The sequence below is a fragment of the Palaemon carinicauda genome, chromosome 22, assembly GCF_036898095.1.
Source record: "Palaemon carinicauda isolate YSFRI2023 chromosome 22, ASM3689809v2, whole genome shotgun sequence".
Taxonomy (NCBI): Eukaryota; Metazoa; Arthropoda; class Malacostraca; order Decapoda; family Palaemonidae; genus Palaemon; species Palaemon carinicauda.
In genome coordinates this window covers 76,401,746-76,410,519 of record NC_090746.1, presented here as the reverse complement: position 1 = coordinate 76,410,519, position 8,774 = coordinate 76,401,746, and positions in this window count along the sequence as shown.

The following is an 8,774-nucleotide window of genomic DNA, read 5'->3' as shown; positions in this document are numbered from 1 at the left end:
GAGCCGAAAGCCTCAGCTTGATTGCCATTCTCATACTGGATGCGAGAGACGATTTCTCATGAGCATTTCCTAAACCAGAAAGGAAGCAGCTTGCCTCGATCCGATATCTCATCACAAGGATGAAGTATCATTGCAGGAATTATCTGATACATAGAGATACATTGTTGAATTCAATCTGACTAAAAGAAATCTTATAATCAGCAAACGAATAACCAAAGCTAATTCTTTAAAATGAGATAGGTTATATTCGGGCATAAAAGCTTTTTTCCAATTAAAATACGGTGTCACATAATTTGATAAAACAGCATAAGTCATACATGCGTATGTTCTTACGCGGCTATAAATTGCCTAAATTTTAAGGTTATTTAACCTCCAGATAGATGACCTGTCAAAGATTCAGCAAATAGTTCATTTAATTTTTACCTTTCCTCACTATAAACGATGTAACGTAAAGATAATCAAAATAAAGAAGTGAATTATTACATCTTCCTCCTTCATTTTCAATTTCTCTGATCTCACATATTACATATACAAGCATTATACATATATATATATATATATATATATATATATATATATAAAGATAGAGAGCAAATTCCGTTGAGAAAAGTTTGACAGGTGACACCATCTCTCCTAAATGGGGAATACCTTAACAATTTAAGATTTGCAGATGATATAGCTCTATTTAGTGAATCATGGGACGAATTGCAAAAGATGATACAAGATTTGAATGGGAAAACCGAGGACTGAAAATTAATATGAGTAAAACTAAGACAACAAATAAGGATTGGGGACGAACCTCTAAAGATTGTTACTGAATATACGTACTTAGGACAAGCAGTAGGTGTTTTCCCAAGAGAAGAGACGGAAATTATAAGAAGGATAATCATGGGATAGAGATGTTTTGGTTAACGAAGTGACATAACGCCACTTTATCTAAAAAGAAAAGTATTTTCACAAATGGTCTTACCAGTATTATCTTATGCATCAAAAACTTGGAATCTTACAAAAGCCTTAGCACATAAGCTAGTTACAACTCAAAGAGCTATGGAAATAATAATGATGGGAATAACATTGAGGGACAGAAAAGGAGCAACAGGGACACTCAAGCAAAATAAAATAAGGATATAATAACAACATGTAAAAAAGAGTGGCCATAGACAGAACACATAATGAGAATGACAAATAATAGGTTTACAGGAAGGATCCATAGAAATTGCAAAGGAAGTAGTGGAAGGAAGAGAAAACGATGAATTGACGAGCTAAGGTATGAATTGTGGGTATACACTGGCATATAAAAACAATAAGTAGACGTGTGTGTAAGAATCTGGCTGAGGTCTTTGTCCTACAATGGACTACAAACGGCTGATAATGATGTGGAAGATCTATACGTTCAGATATATATGTGGTTGCAAGTACGAATAATTTATTATTATCATATATATATATATATATATATATATTTATATATATATAAATATATATATATATATATATATATAAATTTATATATTTGTATATATATAAATTTGTATATATATATATATATATATATATATATAAATTTGTATATATATATATATATATATATATATTAAACCACAAAAAATGCTGCTATTTCTAGCTAGCAGGAGGACCAAGGCTTCAAACATGTCAATTCATGTCTGGGAATTGGCTAGTTTCCATTACCACGCTGGCCAGTGCGGATTGGTGATGGGATATTTTTTCTTATCGCTCACAGCAAACTAACCTAGTATGTGTGGCCCTATCTAGTACAACTTTACTGGTCATAGCGATACATAAATCCTTTCACCCCGTTAAGATATCCTCACCCAGAAGAGGATCTTTATATATATATGTATATATATATATATATATATATATATATATATATATATAAGTATATGTATGAATAGGGGAAGTATTAAATGTCAAGCTAAGGCAAAGGATGATATGGAGAGAAGAGGTTAGGTGGAAGAAAATACCTTTAATAGAAGGCATTGGAAAGGGCGTATCTGGCAAGACTCCTTAATGTAGGATCACAGCGAGAAACACAGACACACACACACACACACACACATATATATATATATATATACATATGTATATATATATATATATATATATATATATAAACTCCTTAAAGAGGTGACAACGGTAGGAAATTCACATACACAAACACACACACATACATGGAGAGAAGCGGTTAGGTGGAAGAAAATGCCTTTGATAGAAGGTTGGAAGAGGCGTATCTGGCAACAGACTATTTAATGTAGGATAACGATGGGAAACAACAAACAACAAACAACAAACATATATATATATATATATATATATATAAACTCCTTAAAATAGTGATAACGGTAGGAAATACACACACACCAAACGCCCACACACACGCGTGCACACACACACCACACACACACACATATATATATATAATATATATATATATATATATATATATATATAAATAGATTCCTTAAGGTAGTGATAACGGTAGGAAATACACAAACACAAACACATGCACACACGCAAACACACACACACACACACACACATATATATATATATATATATATGTGTGTGTGTGTGTGTGTGTGCGTGTGTGTTTGTTTATATATATACATATATATATGACACATATATGTAGCCTATATATATTTAGAATACACAGACACACACATATACACACACACACACACATATATATATATATATATATATATACATATATATATATATATATATATATATGTGTGTGTGTGCGTGTGTGTGTGTGTGTGTATTATATCAAAGATTTTATAGCAATTATTTGAATATAATTATGTTCGATGTCTATGAATTACCTAAGCAAACGCCATGTCACTCGGATAATCTTAAGGGTACCTGACACTTGCACGCATTCGTAGCACGCACTGGCACGCATTGATGCGCGAACTCGCGTGAACGAGTCGTGAAATTGTCGTGAACAGTGCGGGAACAATGCGTGGCATGCGTGCCATGCGTGCCCAGAACTTTGAAATGTTTAAAGTTTGTGACACGCATTGGCACGCCAAAAATAGTCGTGAACGATGCGGGAACTGGTGTGAACTGGAGTGAACGATGCGGGAACTGGCGTGAAATTTATAATGAAGAGAAACAATAAGGAAACGAAAAAATTAATGAAAAAGAAAGAAAAAATAAACCTAATAAATTTTTATATTTGCTGTTTTAATGCAAAATAAAATGACATCTTATTTCAAACTATTTCTATAACTTTATAATGAAGAGAAACAAAAAGGAAACGAAAATATTAATGAAAAGGAAAATAAAATAAACCTAATAAATTTTTATATTTGCTGTTTTAATGTGAAAAAAAATGATATCTTATTTCAAACTATTTCTATAACTTTATAATGAAGAGAAACAAAAAGGAAACGAAAAAATTAATGAAAAAGAAAAAAAAATAAACCTAATAAATTTTTATATTTGCTGTTTTAATGTGAAAAAATTATATCTTATTTCAAACTATTTCTATAACTTTATAATGAAGAGAAACAAAAAGGAAACGAAAAAAATAATGAAAATGATAGAAAAATAAACCTAATAAATTTTTATATTTGCTGTTTTAATGTGAAAAAAATGATATCTTATTTAAAACTATTTCTATAACTTTATAATGAAGAGACAAAAAGGAAATGAAAAAATTAATGAAAAGGAAAGAAAAATATAAACCTAATAATTGTTTATATCTGCTGTTTGAATGTATAAATAAAATTATGTCTTATTTCATGCACACACTTATTTTCCTCTATTACCAATCAAGAGCCAAAACTTTTGTTTTAAATAAAAATGAACTGAAAATAAACCCAAGAAATTTTTAAGTTTGCTGTCTGAATGTAAAAATAAAATGGTGTTTTATTTCATCAACTTACTTATTCTTCTTTATTACCTTAAAATGAAGAGCAAAACAATTTTTTTCTGTTTGCTGTTTTAATGTAAAAATAAAATGATTTCTTATTTCAACATACTTTTTTCTCTATTACCTTAAAATAAACAGCCTAAAAACTTTTCATGTTTGCTGCTTTTAATGTTAAAATAAAATGCTTTCTTAATACTTGTACATATTTTATGTGTGCTATTTATGTGTAAATCAAATGCTTTCTTATTGAAACAAAATTAAAGGGCAACAAAAAATACAAACGAAAAAGATACGTTTCTTCTCCTCAATGCAATGGTGTCTCTGACAGAAAGCATTGTTGTCTCTTCCGAAGCCAATCCAAGAATGTCCTCGGGTTGGAGAAGCCCCGTTTTTATATGGAGTGGCCAATTCGTGAACTGGCGTGAACGATGCGTGAACGATGCGGAATGATGCGGAAAGATTAGTGAACGTGTCGTGAACTTGTCGTGAACTAGGCGTGCCAATTCGTGCTATGGCGTGAACGTGGCATGAACTTGTCGTGAACTATGCGTGAACGTGTCGTGAACTGGTCGTGAACAGTGCGGGAAAAAACCCAGTGCGTGGCAAAAATGCGCGCAACTGTCAGGCAGGCTTTACTCCTTTACCTAGCTCACCTGTTAGGCAACAGTCGCAGTCTTTAACGTGGAACTAATTTTACAATGGTTTAGTTAATATATAAAATACTCCGTAATATGATGATATATTGAGAAAGTTCAATACATAAGACGTAACTATTTAATACATTAACACAGCCGCCGTCTGTTGATTATACACAATAATTGTCATGCCATGATATTTACGTTATGGCAACATTACCATTACCTGGTGATTGAGAGAGATGTGATCTACCTGGCCGGTTATGGAAAGCAAACACACTAGGCCTAGCCGACGATCTGCAGGGCCTTTGGTCGCAGTGGTTCTCAACCTGAGGGCAACCCAACCCCCATACGGAGGCTTGAGTAATTTCGAGGGGGTGCATGAGTCCCGGGTAAAAGTAGACATTTGTCTTTGTTATAAAATTGGTTAACACAACGATCCCAACTCTGTATTCAATTTATCCAAGGGGGCTTTCCGTGTGCACTATCTGGCATTCTAGATACGGTAGATAAGCAGTGTCGAGTATTTCATTAACTTAAGAAAATAACCTCAGTAAATATGAAGTGTACCGATAATGTTTCTACAGAATTCATGTTCAATAAAATAACTAAAAACAATCATATATATCTACTTTTTTTTTCTTGTTTATTAAAACTGGGTACGAATATTATCCGCACGGCTGTAGATGCAAAGGAGTAATAGAGAGAGGGACAAACCACTGAAGGCGGCGTGGTCTACAACAGTCCCCGAGATCGTCATCCCACTCCTACGTCTGGCAGACTGTTACAAAAAATAATGCATAACCCTGACCATGTAGCATTTTCTAGCCAGAATGATTGCAATTTAATTGTTATACGCGAGAGAGAGAGAGAGAGAGAGAGAGAGAGAGAGAGAGAGAGAGAGAGAGAGCTGTATAGGCGGGAAATTTAGACTCCTGAGAACGCTTTGCCTATTCGGTGCACAGGAGTAAAAGTTTAATATAAATGATGTCGACAACTATTATGATGATATGTCTGTATGGCTCGTCTTTATCACTATAAAGCTTGTTCAAATAAAATTAAATTACTTCTGCCCCCCCCCAAAAAAAAAAAAATTGTTACGAAATATGTCAGTAACAATGTATAAAAAAATGAAATAAAATTGGGATAAAAAAGTTCACGGTTAGGCGTTAAAGATGCTTTGTAACACAAAACTGAAAAATTAAAGGTCATTTTTTTTATTTGTTTGCGTAAAATAAAATCTACTTAAACAATCGTGTTAGGTTTAGAACATGTATCATAAGTCAAAACAAAATATAATATTTATTAATCCAATACACATTGTGTATATATATATATATATATATATATATATATATATGTACGTAAGTTTCATGTTTGTGGTGAAAAATTCAATATTATTATTATTATTATTATTATTATTATTACTAGCCAAGCTATAACCCTAGTTGGAAAAGCAAGATGCTATAAGCCCAAGGGCTCCAACAGGGAAAAATAGTCCAGTGAGGAAAGGAAATAAGGAAATAAATAAATAAGAATAGATTAACAATATATCATTCTAAAAACAATAACAGCGTCAAAAAAGATATGTCCTATATAATCTATTATCAATGTCAAAAACAGATATGCCATATATAAACAAAAAAAAAGACTCATGTCAGTCTGGTCAACAAAAAACATTTGCTCCTACTTTGAACTTTTGAAGTTCTACTGATTCAACTACCCGATTAGGAAGATCATTCAACAACTTGGTAACAGCTGGGGTAAAATTTCTAGAATACTGTGTAGTATTGAGCCTCATGATGAGGGAAGGGCCTGGCTATTAGAATTAACTGCCTGCCTAGTATTACGAACAGGAGAGAATTTTCCAGGGAGATCTGAATGTAAAGGATGGTCAGAGTTATGAAAATTCTTAGGCAACATGAATAATGAACTCATTGAACGACGGTGCCAAAGATTAATATCGAGATCAGGAATAAGAAATTTAATAGACCGTAAGTTTCTGTCCAACAAATTAAGATGAGAATCAGCAGCTGAACACCAGACAGGAGAACGATACTCAAAACAAGGTAGAATGAAAGAATTAAAACACTTCTTCAAAATAGATTGATCACCGAAAATCTTAAAAGGACTTTCTCAATAACCCATTTTTTGTGTGCAATTGAAGAAGACACAGACCTAATGTGTTTCTCAAAAGTATATTTGCTGTCGAGAATCACACCTAAAATTTTAAAAGAGTCATACAAATTAAAAGAAACATTATCAATACTGAGATCTGGATGTTGAGGAGCCACCGTCCTTGACCTACTTACAATCATACTTTGAATTTTCTTAGGATTCATCTTCATACCCCATAATTTGCACCATGCACTATTTTAGCTAAATCTCTATTTAGGGAATCACCAACCGCAGATCTACATTCAGGGGATGGAATTGATGCAAAAAGAGTAGCATCATCTGCATATGCAACAAGCTTGTTTTCTAGGCCAAACCACAAGTCATGTGTATATAGTATGAAAAGTAATGGGCCAAGAACACTACCCTCTGGAACACCGGATATCACATTCCTCTACTCACTATGGTGCCCATCAACAAAAACTCTTTGAGATCTATTACTTAAAAAATCAATAATAATGCTAAGAAACGACCCACCCACTCACAACTGTTCCAGTTTGAAAACGAGGGCCTCATGATTAACACGGTCAAAGGCAGCACTAAAATCAAGGCCAATCATACGAACTTCCTGACCACAATTAAGGGATTTCTGTACAGCATTGGAGATTGTAAGAAGAGCATCACATGTTCCAAGGCCTTTACGAAAACCAAATTGCAAACTAGGGAGTATATGATTACCTTCAGCAAACCTATTAAGACGTTTTGCCAGAAGACATTAAAAAACTTTAGATAATATGGGAGTTATGGAAATTGGGGCGGTAATCAGTGGGACTTGAGCTACCACAAACACATTTACATAGAGGAGTAACATTACCAATTCTCCAACAAGCACTAAAAGCTCCTCTTCTTGCTAACTTGCGCAAAATAACAGATAACTTTGGAGCTAAGAAATCTGCTGTCTTTATAAAAACAAAGGAAAAATACCATTTGGGTCTACACCTCCATAAGCATCAAGGTTCAACAACGAGCTTTAATCTCACGAGATCGAAAAGCTAAACTAGTTAGTTTAGCCTCAGGAAAACAGGAATGAGGAAGTTCAAGTTTTTCATTACTCTGTTTACTGTCAAAAACATCAGCCAAAAGGGTTGCCTTTTCCTTTGGACAGTGAGTGACTGAGCCATCTGGTTTAAGTGAAGGAGGAACTGTTGCATCTACACCAAAGAGTGCAGATTTAAGGGTAGACCACCATTTATGTTCCTGAGTTGTACCAGAAAGTGTTTCTTTTATGTTTAATTGTACTCCTTTTCAGTTGAGGCATAAACTCTCTGAGCAAAAGCTCGAAGCTGAGTATAGTTGTTCCAGGTCAGATCTGATCTGTTACCCTTCCAAAGTTGATAGGCCTCCTGCTTCTCCTAAAAAAGCACGTCTACAATCATCATTGAACCACGGTTTGTCCTTCACTCGGTACCCTAGCACACGAGAAGGGATACGCCTATCAATTATGTTGACTAGATTCTCATTCAAAGGGACAACAGGATCTACACTATAATATAATTGTGACCAATTCAAGCACAAAAGATCATGTAAAATCCCATTCCAGTCTGCTTGGGATTTCATATAAATTTTACAAGAATATGATATATCAGGGACAAGCTGCTCAGTCTTCACTAATAATGAAATTAAGGCATGATCAGATGTCCCACCACAAACACCTTCATCACATCCCAGCCAACACAAAGAATGATAAATAAGTTACTGTTACTTTTAAAATATTCTCACAAACGTTCCCTGTCTCTTTTGATGTCACTTTCTTCAAAATATGAATACATCGTCGTATTCATGATCGTTTTCTGTCCGAGGACTTGACTTTTATTCTATAGTTATTTCCGCAATTACTAAAAACAAACCCACAAAAGTCAAATGTGGAAAACACATAAAATCTTATATCTTTAATTTATTTTACTCGACCGATTTCTTTGAATTGCTTTATAGTTAAAACATCTCTTATGCCAACGGTGTAAACAAATTTGCCCATAAGTTCATCAGAAGAGTTTATCAATGAACCACGAATACTTTCTGTATATATCTGTGGGTTTTACTGGCAGAAATGAAATCTAATA